This window comes from Chanodichthys erythropterus, chromosome 7 (assembly GCF_024489055.1).
Source record: "Chanodichthys erythropterus isolate Z2021 chromosome 7, ASM2448905v1, whole genome shotgun sequence".
In the NCBI taxonomy this organism is placed as follows: domain Eukaryota; kingdom Metazoa; phylum Chordata; class Actinopteri; order Cypriniformes; family Xenocyprididae; genus Chanodichthys; species Chanodichthys erythropterus.
Window position 1 is genome coordinate 14,272,248 of NC_090227.1, and position 13,205 is coordinate 14,285,452.

A 13,205-nucleotide genomic window follows, 5' to 3' on the forward strand; every position below is an offset into this window, starting at 1 on the left:
ACATGTTTCAAGTGACAACTGGGCCCACAACTGTTGCGCCCACTCCAAACGCCGTTTTCACGGCGAACAAATTTTTATATCATCTAAAAGAGAGCAAATTTCCTCTACTCTCGGTGTACAACCCCCTCAGCGGCGGTCTGTCACATGATATCATTCAACCCCTTGCCACTCGGGCCGAGGCTTGGCAGGCCATCCCCGATGTGTCAGATTGGGTCATGGGGATCGTAACTCAGGGTTACTCGCTCCAGTTTGCACGCCGGCCCCCTCGCTTCGGCGGGGTGCTTCAAACTTTGGTCAATCCGGACGACGCCCATGTCCTCCGAGCCGAAGTCATGACGTTGCTAAGAAAAGGAGCTGTGGAAATAGTTCCCCCCGCGGAAAGCGAGTCAGGCTTCTACAGCCGCTATTTTCTGGTCCCCAAGAAAGATGGTGGTCTCAGACCCATCCTGGATCTCAGACTTTTGAATCATTCCCTCATGAGACGGAAGTTCAAAATGCTGACACTGAAACAGATCCTCGCGCACATCTGCCCCGAGGACTGGTTCTGCTCGCTGGACCTGAAGGATGCGTATTTTCACATCCAGATAGCCCCTCGTCACAGACGATTCTTGAGATTCGCATACGAGGGAGTGGCATACCAATATACGGTCCTGCCCTTCGGGCTGTCTCTGGCTCCTCGCACTTTCACCAAGTGCATGGACGCGGCACTTTCCCCTCTCAGACAGGCGGGAATCCGAGTCCTGAATTATCTCGACGACTGGCTCATTCTAGCCCGTTCGCGAGTCGAGCTGGAACACCACAGATCCGTGCTCCTCAGCCATTTACAATGCCTGGGTCTCAGGATCAACGCAACCAAGAGCTTGCTGTGCCCCACTCAACGAATATCGTTTCTGGGAGCAGTTTTCGACTCAGTCCATATGACGGCAGTAGTCTCGCCAGAGCGCGCTCTGACGATTCAGCAGCTCACAGCCTCAGTCAAGAACAGAGCCTGCCTCCCTCTGAAGTTTTTTCAGAGGCTGCTAGGGCTAATGGCTTCCGCCTCTCCGGTACTACAGCTCGGCCTTCTTCGGATGCGGCCTCTTCAGTACTGGTTGAAGTTCCGGGTTCCTCCCAGCGCTTGGCGGCACGGCCGCCTTCGCCTCAAGGTCAATCAGGCCTGTCTTCTAGCCCTGAAACCTTGGACGAACCCTGTATGGTTCAAGCGCGGAGTGCCCTTACAGGCGGTCTCACGAAGGACGGTGCTAGCAACAGACGCCTCCAACTCGGGTTGGGGCGCTGTGTGCGACGGCAGACCGGCCTTCGGCTCATGGAGCCAAGAGGAAAGCCTTCTGCACATCAACTGTCTAGAGATGCTAGCAGTGATGAAGGCCCTTCAGTTCTTTCAGGCTCATTTGACAGGGCGTCACGTTCTAGTCCAATCGGACAGTATGACAGTGGTGTCATATTTAAACCACCAGGGCGGTCTCTCGTCCAGCCGCTTATGCGCTCTGGCGAAACGTCTACTGGAATGGGCTCTTCCGAGGCTTCAGTCGCTCAGAGCGACTTATGTTCCTGGCAGGAACAATCTGGGTGCAGATATGCTGTCACGGAGCAACGTCCCCTCCGATGAGTGGACGCTCCATCCCCAGGTTGTCCTCAGGATTTGGGAGCTCTTCGGGAAGGCAAAGATAGACCTCTTCGCCTCAGAAGACAACTCTCATTGCCCAACATTTTTCTCGAAGGAGGTCGACGCTCTGGCCCATTCATGGCCCAGCACGCTCCTTTACGCTTTTCCTCCGATCGCCCTGATCCCTCAGGTCATCAGGCGCATCAGAGAAGACCAACACAGAGTCCTTCTAGTGGCCCCGCTCTGGAGGAACCAGATTTGGTCCTCGGAGCTGTTCAAGCTCTCTCTGAGAGCCCCGTGGCCGATCCCCCTGAGACGGGACCTCCTCTCTCAGGCGAACAGGGCAATCTGGCACCCACAGCCGGAGCTCTGGGCTCTGCACCTCTGGTCCCTCGATGGGAGCCTACTAACCTCCCCAGGGACGTCCTAAATACCATTTCTCAGGCTAGAGCGCCGTCCACGAGACGCCTCTACGACCAGAAATGGTCGGTCTTTGCTGACTGGTGTTCGTCACGCAACATAGACCCAATGGAGAGTGACGTATCTTCTATACTGTCTTTCCTCCAAGAACGCTTGGAAATGGGGCGCACCCCTTCCACGCTCAAGGTTTACGTAGCAGCCATTGCAGCGTTCCATGCTCCTATTGCTGGCCAATCAGTGGGACGAAACGGACTTGTCATCCGTTTCCTGAGGGGCGCTAGGCGATTGAATCCTCCTCGCCCCCTCACCGTTCCCTCCTGGGACCTGTCTTTGGTCCTCAGGGCCTTAAAAGGAGCCCCATTTGAACCAATGGGCTCAGTCGACCTCAGGCCATTGACGCTAAAAACCGCCTTGCTGTTAGCACTGGCCTCGGTTAAGCGTGTTGGCGATTTGCAGGCCCTCTCTGTGAGCCCTGCATGCCTCGAATTCGGGCCTGGAGACTCTAAGGTCGTTCTGAAACCCAGGCATGGCTACGTCCCTAAGGTGCTCTCAACGCCGTTTAGAGCTCAGGTCATCTCGCTCTCTGCTCTGCCCCCTTCGACGGAAGAGCAAGGGCTGGAGTTACTCTGCCCTGTCAGGGCATTGAGGACCTACATAGAGCGATCGCAGTCTTTCAGACAGTCAGATCAGCTCTTTGTCTGTTTTGGAGGCCGCACCAAAGGATCTCCGGTCTCAAAACAGCGCATTTCTCGTTGGATAGTGGACGCTATTACGCTGTGCTACTCCTCACTGGGAGCCAAATGCCCCATAGGAGTCAGAGCCCACTCCACTAGAGGGATGGCCTCCTCATGGGCTTGGTCCAACGGAGTTTCCATCCAAGACATCTGTGTGGCGGCCGGCTGGTCTTCGCCGTCCACCTTTGTCAGGTTTTACCATCTCGATGTCCCGACCTTACAGGCTCGAGTCCTTTCAGTGTGATTAGCGGCCTCAGATGAGCTCCGCCTCACGCTATCATGGAAATAAATTTCCTCTAAGTGTAACGCAAGGGTTCGGTAAGGGCTTGCCCTCTCGCTTGTCTTTTTGGCCCCCTCTCAGGTGTCCAAACTTCAAGCTATATGGTTCCCAGCCGTGGCACGGCGTGGTTGAATTCGTTCCCCATACGCAGTACGAGTGAAGTATCGAAAGGGAACGTACTCGGTTACTAACGTAACCTCGGTTCCCTGAGATACGGAACGAGTACTGCGATACTTGCCGTGCCACGAGGCTGCGGCTCAGGGTCGTCGCTTCAGTCGAATGACACTGAAATCCTATGGCGAAACGCCTGCTTATATAGCCCTTAACCCCGCCCATTTCGGCGGGAATATTCGCGCGCTTTGTCGCCATAGGCCGCGCAGCTATGCCGCGCCGTCATTGGCTCAACAACTTGTCTATGAGTGAACCAATGACGGTGCAGTTACACTGCGTTATTGAAAAAGGCTTCAGCAGCGGGGAAAAAGGGAGACCTTTCCCCATACGCAGTACTCGTTCCGTATCTCAGGGAACTGAGGTTACGTTAGTAACCGAGTACGTTTTCCCATCCGTAAAACCAACGCATCACCACCTTAAAAAGCCGAGATCACACAGATCAATAACGTTATCTCACTCTGTCTGTCCCAAACAGGAGTTAGTACTACACACCATTTTACTGCAATGTTTACGCAACATGTTACTGAAATATTGTCACGTATCTGTTTCCCTGTCTTTTTTTTTTTTTTTTTTTTTTATTCAACACTTGCACAGTTTACATGAGCGTTCATCTCCTTTATAAAAATAACATATTGTGCAGTTTCCAACATTGCAGGTTTTTTAACATAAACAAAAAATAAAGAAAAGACTCACATCATCATATTTTGCCAGGGGAAGTACAGACTTACAAAAATATATCAAATTGTTTACACACCTTCACAGTTTTTGTTGCCTTTTGATTAAGAGAATACTTAATCGTGTTGACATAATGCTTGACCTCAATGTTAAAAGCAATAAAAGATGTTTTGGAATGTAAAATTTTGCCAAGAGAATAATGAGATTAATAATGAAAGTTTCATTAGGCCTAGTCTTAGTTCTGTTGAGGTCATAAAGGCCAAAAAGAACATCCTTCCAAAACAACTTGAAATCTTTCTCAATTTTTTCTGCAATAAAATTACAAATGTCAGACCAAAAACTCTGGACAAAAGGGCAGTGCCAAAACAAGTGGGTAACTGTTTCAATACTCATAGAGCAGAAAGTGCACATTACATCAATGTCTTTTTAAAAAATTTTTACAATATGATCATTAGACGGGTAAAACTTATGAATTATTTTAAATGATATTTCTCTAATTTTGTTGGTCAGCAAATATCGGTTGGGTAAGAGCCAGACCTTCTTCCAGTCAATGTTTTGCACAAACTTATTCCAGTATGGAACCACATATGGGACTGTGATAATATCTTTTTTGAACAGGGATCTAATAAGATTATTGTTCTTACCATTGTTACAAGAAAAACAAATCTTACCAACTGAAGTGTCAGTCAGCGATAACAAAGTTAGTTGTTGTGTGTCCAATCTTGGTTGAGCTCTATATAACATGCAGACACCAGAAGAAATTGCTCCAAAGACTTTAGCATAATCTCCAGGAGACACAGGAATTTTGTATTCTTCTAGAAACTCATTATAAGAGTAAAGACAACCATCCCTGTTAAATAATTGGTCAACAAAAATAATGTTATTATTAAACCAGTAATCAATAAATAAAGATTTGTGTTTAAACAGTATGTCTTTGTTGTTCCATATGTAATATTTGTTGGGTGAAAAGTTGTGTTTGAAAATAAGAGACCATGAAAGGAAGGCCTGGCGGTGAAAGGATGCCATTTTTATCGGGACTTTATCAATATTATAATTACAGGTTAAGAAATAGCTCAACCCACCCAGTTTTGACAGAATATGACACGGTATGACATTCCAAATAGAATTAGGATTTTTAAAGAAATGTTTCAACCAATTTACTTTAAAAGTATTATTAAGAGTACAGAAATCGATAAAGTTTAATCCACCCTTTTCATAGTCATTTGTTAGAACAGACTTCTTCACATGATGAGTTCTATTTTTCCATAAGAAATTAAAAAGTAGTTTGTCAATCTCAGTAATATGTTTTTTGTCCACATACAGAGATAGAGCTGGATAAGTTAACCGTGATAAACCTTCTGTCTTAGACAGTAGGGTTCTGCCTCTGAGGGAGAGATCCCGCAACAGCCACTGGTTCAACTTTTTTCTGGTTCTTTGAATAATAGGGTTGAAGTTCAATAAAGTCCTTTTTTGTTGGTCCTTGGTAATTGTGATACCTAAGTGAACAAGTTCACTCTTGACTGGGATATTACAAATGGAAGATTTCAAGCAGTCCTTAATAGACATGATTTCACACTTATTGATATTCAGCCTTAAGCCAGAGGCCATGGAAAATTTTTCTATGGTATTTATTGCACCAGAGACTTGATTTTCATCCCTAAGAAAGAGAGTGGTATCATCCGCCAGTTGAGATATAATAAGCTCTCTACCACAAATATTGATGCCGTTTATCTCACTTGATTTAATATGATCAGACAAAAGCTGGGCTACCAATAGGAAGAGGTAAGGCGAAGCCGGGCACCCTTGTCGGATGCCTCTAGAGACATTGAACCTGGGAGACATACCACCTGGTAGTCTAATTGAGCTATTACTATTATTATAAAGACTTTTAATAGCTGAGGAAAAAAAATCACCAAAACCAAATTTTTTAAGGGACTGTAAAATGAACGGATGCTCAACGGTGTCAAATGCTTTGTAGAAATCTACAAACAGCATGAGCCCACCTTCCTCTACCATTTCTGGGTAATCTAAAATATCTAAGATGAGCCTAATGTTATTTCCTATATGCCTTTTGTTCATGAAGCCTGATTGTGTTTCGTCTATGATGGAGTCCAGAACAGACCGTAATCTTCTACCCAATAAGAGAGCTAAGATTTTATAATCATTGTTAAGTAAACAAATTGGTCGCCAATTATCTAAAAATAATTTGTCCTTGTTTGGTTTAGGAATTAGGACTGTTATTCCTTGGGTCAGAGAGGTGGGGAGGCATTCGTTTTCAATGGATTCTAAGAAAACTTTCAATAAAAAAGGGGACAGTTCAGCGATAAAAGATTTATAAAATTCGAAGGATAGCCCGTCACACCCAGGCGATTTGTTATTTTTTAGTTGGTTTACAGCTTGTTGTACTTCTTCAAGTGATAAAGGCATGTCACAGTGCTCTCTATCCACTTCGCTTATTATCTTCACTGAAAGGAAGTTTAAAAAATTATCAGATGCAGTTGGGCTATATCAAGAGCTATACAAGTCTTTATAGAATTTTGAACAAAACTCAGATATTTTACGATGATCTTCAGTGATAGCTCCATTAACATTTAACTTACTGATACTGTTGTTGGTGGAACGATATTTCTCTAGACTAAAGAAATAACGAGAGTTTTGTTCACCTTCTTCTAACCACTTAGAGCGAGACCTGATAAAGGCACCCTTTGCTTTTTGCCGATACATTTCATCAAGTTTGATTTGTGAGTAAGATAACCCTTCTTTTTCCTCCTTTGTAAGGGAGTCAAATTCTCTGCAGGATAAATTTGTTATATTAGAGACAATCTTTAACTCCTCCGCTTTCCTGGCTTTGACTGTTTCAGCACCAAACTTTCTTAAATATTTTCCTATCTCATATTTGAGCAGGTCCCAGTTGAGCCCGAAACAGTTTTCTTTCTTTGCTTTAGACCAATAAAGTGAAATCATGTCCTTAATCTTATATTGGACTATCCCATTTTGCAGTGCAGAACAGTTAAGCTTCCAATAACTTGAGTGTGGGGTAAGTGTAGAACCAGCTGAGATATTAAGAGATATGCAAAAAGCTTTATGATCAGTTAAGGGAGTAGGGCAGATGCTAACATCAACATAATCCTTATTTAAACTGTCAGATATAAGCCAATAGTCCAGTCGTGATTGCCTAGAGCCTGATTTATTACTCCAGGTATACAATCTGCTATTAGGATTCTTCTCTCTCCATATATCTATCAATTTAAATCTTCTTATAAAGTCAGTCAAGTATGAGTCTGAATTGTTATGCTGAGAGGGTGGACTTTTATCTATAGAACCGTCTAGAATAATGTTAAAATCACCTCCTAACAATATAAGCGCATTTGGGAATCTAACCAACCAACCTGTAAAAATATTTTCAATTGATAACAAAAGGTTCACATTTTCTTTCTTGGTATTGTACCCATAGATATTAGAAACTAAGTAGATTGAGTCATTGTGTTCAATAACTTGGCAAATAAAGTGACCGTCTGGATCACATTGTGTGGTCAAGACATTTCCATTAAACCTGTTATTTAAAGAGGCTACCCCAGCTGACCGCTCTGTTCTGTGGGAGAGCCATATAGTATTTCCCCATTGAGACCTCCAAAAGTTAGAATCGTCCTCATTAGAGTGAGATTCTTGAAAATAAACAAAGTCTGACTTGAATTGTTTTGCAAACAAAAATAATGCTTTTCTCTTAACACTATTACGAAGACCCCTGGCATTTAGTGAGATAAATGACAACATTAATAAAGACAAAAAATAAAAACTATGAAAGATAAAGAACTTAACCTTAGAAAAGCCTTGGTTAAATAGCCTACTACTAGTGTTGATAAGTAACAGTAGGCTGTCGAGATCGGCACCATATTTAGGATTATAACTTAGCACCATAACATAACCTTAACATCACTCACGTAAAAAAAGAATAATGTTCAAAATCATATAACCGTATAAGTAAGAGGCATATAAAAACTATAACGTTACCCCTTTTTTTTTTTTTTTTTGAACCAGCAGGAACTTTACCTGCTATCTAAGTAACACAAAATTTTACCCTGAGATAAAACCATCCAGAGTAATTATCCTAGAATGACCTGAACACAAGGCACTTCTTAGACAAACCTTCTGAACTAAGCTTGACAGATTACAGATGAATTTCCGAACCATTCACGAATCCTTTTCCTCCCACGAAATAGGCCGTTTTTCCTTCATCCCGAGCTTTCTTTATGTGCGGCCACAGTTTTTGTCTGTTCTCTCTGTCCTCTTGGGTTAAGTCCTCTGAGAAGCGAAGACCGTTGTTTTGGAGATAAGAGTTGTTTTTTGCTGCTTTCCAAACTGCATCCCTGTATCTTCGAGAGATAAATCTCATGACAACGCCTCTAGGTTTCGTCTGATCTTGCCGAAGTTTTCCCGACCGATGCGCGACGTCTATAACAGCAGGGAGGCTTTCCTTTTCCTCCGGTAGAATCGCCTGACAGACACTGGTTACTCGCTTCCTCCTCCCTGTCCTCTGTCAGCCCTTGGAGCCGCAGGTTCCACCGGCGGCTGTATCGCTCCAGCTCACTAACCCGGTTCATGGTTTTTAAAGCAGAATCCTCGTTCCTTTGCACCCTCTTCTCGATGTAAACCACCTTTGCATTTAAGACTTTAATGTCGCCGCGTACAGATTCCACCATTTTTTCGAGGGTGTCGCTCCTGTTGTTAATAAGATCAGCCAAGGAGGGCACTGCATCGTCTGAGCCGAACCCGGCTTCTTTAGTAAAAGTTGGTTTCTTATGAAGCGGAGGCTTACTTGGCGTTATGGGCAAGGGCGGGAATACTTCTTCGAGGCTTGTTTGCTGGTTGCAATCCATTTCGTCGTTGGTATACTCGTGGTCGCTAGCTAAGCAGCTAGCCCCCTCCTCGTTGGACATGGAGTCGTTAGGACGCTTCTGTCCGGACTTTCTAGGCATTATAGTTGTGTTCGTTTGGTCTTTCACTGAGAGTTTGTGTTAATCTTTTCTTGTAATTTATTTCAGCTGCATTTGCAGAGGCTGGCGGTCAATATGTGCTTTAAAACCGGTTTGATGCCGAGAGCTCGTAACGTTGCAGCTATTCACTCCGCCATCTTGCCGGAACCGCTGCAGTGAAGTGTCGCGTTGCGCGACTCGCGCCCAATTACACTCACTGGATGTCATGGCAACTGAATCATCGAGGAAAACTTTAAATATCTCGCCTTCGTTTTAATTTCTGACCATCTCCAAAAAGACATAAAACACTAAACAAATGATTCTGGCATGCGTTTATCAAAGTAGGAAATCCAGACTTTTAATCCCTTAACACAATTACTGCTGTTGAAATACGAAATTGAGGCGGGTCCGGATTGAATTCCCTCCGGGTCCGGATCCGGACCGGAGTCCGGACTTTGAGAAGTGCTGCTTTACAGTCTATGGAGTCATGCCTCCCTTTCCTCTCATAGAAAACCATCAGACCCCCGGCGTGCTGTGGGTTTTGTGGGGGGTAATTGAGAATGAATGGGGGAAAGTCACGTCAGTGGAGGCAATGTCTCCATCACGCTATCATTGGATGTAATTGGTTATGATTGGATATGATTGCAGGGCTCTCAAGTTTTGGAGACAGGCAAGAGTGACATCTCCTGTATTTATTGCTGATGGTTGGGCACATTAGTCATGTACACAACATATAGTAGGCTAAATGAGAGTTCATAAGTGGTCAAACATGTACACATTTAAACCATTAAAAATATGTAGCAAAAGAGGTTACCTTTGTTGAATTAATTTATTAGTGGGAGCCTGTGACTGTATTTGTGGAACTGGTCACTCTTTGATTTGTTAACCAATCCAGAATGCATTAAACACACCATTTCATTATAGATAAAAAAAATAAAAATAAAAAAAATGAATGAAAATATAAATCATAAGCTGAACAATAAATAAATAAGTAAACTAGGTGAGTATATAATTCAGCAGCAAAAAAGTATTCTAGCCTAATTCTTGGAAGAAGAAAAAAAAGCTATGGAATGGCTTCAGATGACTTTGAATATAGTGCACGAAAACTTAATTGGTGCTAGTCTACTTATTTTGCTCTATGACTCCCACTTTTGCCATATAAAGGAGCGCAATTATCAGACTGTAATCTAAATATCGTGTCATATCCGTATTCATATTTTGAGACTGTGGGGGGACCAATTAGAATGTGGTGGGCTGCCACAGTCTAGTCAATGTATGGGAAACACTGATCCATGGCCAGGATATAAAATGTGACATAATTTTAAAAGTGACCTATAACATCGACGATGCAATACACTTTAATCTATTTAGTGGTAATAAAATTATTAAAACTATTTGGAGAGAGAGATGTTTAATGTAACAAAATGTCAGTCATCGTGTGATAGCAAAATATAACTAGGCCTAGACTACTTGTTCTGAGCAGGTGTCAATGAACAGGCTGTAAAACTGTTGTCTAAGTTCACACTCATGAAAAACTGAAGCTGATTATCTGATTATCTAACAGCAGTCAAGTTGTCATTGTTTGTGTCAAACAAGTTGTGAATTTGTTTATAACATTAAAACAGGAGATAATGACTTACTCTGTGCTCAAAGTGATGCTCAGAGCTCCAGTGTTTTCCTCTGTGGGTGAACGAGGATGATGGTGAACAATTCCAGGATATGCTTTTTTTTTCATTGGTTGTTGCGTTAAATCTTACCCAGATACAATAGTGCTATTTTCTGATTGGCTATTGTGTAGCCTCTTTCTTTTTTTTTTTTTGATTGGCTGATAAGTGGCAGGTTCGAGACGCGCTTGATTCCTGCCCGGTTCCATAGAGAGAGCGGCGCGGCCAGATACATTTTGGGCGCTGCAGCATATTAAATATATGATAAATAGTTTTTCTGCGTGAGAAAAACAATGTGTGGCGGGAGTGCGTGACAAAAAAACAAAATGAGTGACTGTCACGCTCAATGCGTGACACTTGAGAGCATGGGCGTCAGAACCATTGTATGTGGGTGGGACAAGACCCACCCACTTTTTAAGACCAATGATATTGGACCCACTCACTTTTACCGTCTCTAATTCAGCATTTGCATAATCCTCCTCAGGTGATGCTACTCCACAAACCACCAACAGAGTATAAAAAATACCAAAAATAAAAATATTTTTTAAAACATTGCCAAGTAAAAAGAAAAAGAAATGTCTCTTTACGACCATAACAAACGGGACACTTTTCAGACGTGCATTCCAACTTCGCCTCAGCCACAGGCGCAAGTCAAACGAGCGCGGCGAGGACGGGGTACTTTCAGTTGAACAACAGTGAACTGCGGTCAGATGAGATGTTATCAGGCTATGTCAGTAAAACTCCAACCAGCCGTTAGCTATAGTCTACTGTGCTCGAGGCGCGAACTCAAGAATTGCTCGAGCAAATGCGCCGGCGCGCGCTGCATAGTACTACTTTATTATAGCCTAACTAAAGCGCAAAAGAAACTACAGGCTTGCACCTTCGTTATTCTGTTGTAAATTAAGTCATGAAATTACCAAACACGCGATTAAAGCTGCCTCAAAACTGTGGATGCATGTATTTGTTGACATGGTTTTAAAGCTATTGTTATCCAATTTGTTGGCCTTAAAACGTCTTTGAAATGCACATATGTACACCATGGAAATCTAAATTTTCTCAGGGGAGCATGCCCCCGAAGCCCCCTAGCATAATACATTTTGTGACCTCAGTAATTATGAAACCCTGCGTACGGCCCTGCTTCTTTTCTATCTAACAAAATCAAAGGTAAACGTGTATTTCTCCAGTTGTGCGCATTTTTCCGGGTAAAAGTGTATGCACTGTGTGATCAATGTGTGAAAATAAATGGGAGCAAAATGATTGAATGTAAAGGTGTCTCGTTATTAAAAAAAACCTACCGATTGATTGGCATTTTAAAAAAAAAATCGGTAGTTAAAAAAAACGACCGATTGATTGGCATTTTATCTATCTAGCTATATATATATATATATATATATATATATATATATATATATATATATATATATATATAATAGCATTAAAAAAAGGGAGGGAGGACCCACCCACAATTTTTTTTGCTTCCGACGCCCATGCTTGAGAGCCCTGTGATTGGTTTGTGCGATAAATCCCGGCTCTCATTGACGTGCGCGTTCCGCGCGTGGGTTTGACTGAACAACTGATGGCGTCAATCGGAAGACTAATTGAAAAGTAAGTAAACAGATCACAGTTATATAGTGATGGGAAACCGAGGCATTCTGAAGCGTTTGAGTATGGCGGCATTTTAATGCCATTAATGACCGAGCGCACAATTGATGCTTGCGCGCGCAGTAAATCACTTCCGCGAGAGGATAACAGATCTGCACGCGAGGAAACAGGAGCCCGCGAGCTCATTTTAAACCCGCGCGCGCGCATGACATCTCCTCTGCGCGCAGATCAAGCCCTCGCGTGCTCGGACAAGACTCGCAGCACGCGCGTCATCATTCCCCACACTCGCGCTCAATCTTCTATTTCGCTCGCGCGAACACTTTTGATTTTTGTCAGTCGTGGGGCGGGACTTTACTTATTTCAGTGTAAGCTCAAATGTCATTGGTCAATTCAGTTTTTCCATAAGTCTGTTTTGATTGGACGCCTGTTGTAAAACGATTAGACATGGCTTCATCAATGGACCAGATGCAAGTGAGTTAAACTTTATTTATTAACTGATTGATTGCATTATTATTATAATATGGCCTTACTAGATACATTAACTTGATTTATTATTATTTTTATAGAGGTGTAGCTGCTGGGGAAATAAGAGAACACATAGCCTAGTTATATTTGCTGTAGTTCACCGCTACATTACCACTATACTTCCACTAAACAGTATCTGTTTACCCAGCCAAAATTATGTCAGTGAGAACTACAGAAATGTCAAAAGTGTCCATTAAATAGTTGTAACTATGATTCTAAATCCAGAATTGCTTCATGTGGCTTTGGATGAAAGATACATATCAACAAGAGTTGTTGTGTAAGCTTTTTGTTATCATTCTTTGTCAGTTTAATATATTATCAGGTTAATATATTTTCCATTAAATACAGTATAAAATGGTTTCAGCATTTCACTATGTTGAAAGGTTGCAGCTAAAGTTAAGATACAGTACACAGTATGAATGATCATACCCCCCGAAACCCAATTTAGAAATCTTTATATCTAAGACATATTTAGTTTTTTTGTTGTTGTTTTTTTATACTATTATGGGTAAACAGACTGTTTAGTGGAAGTATAATGATAATGTAGCGGTGAAC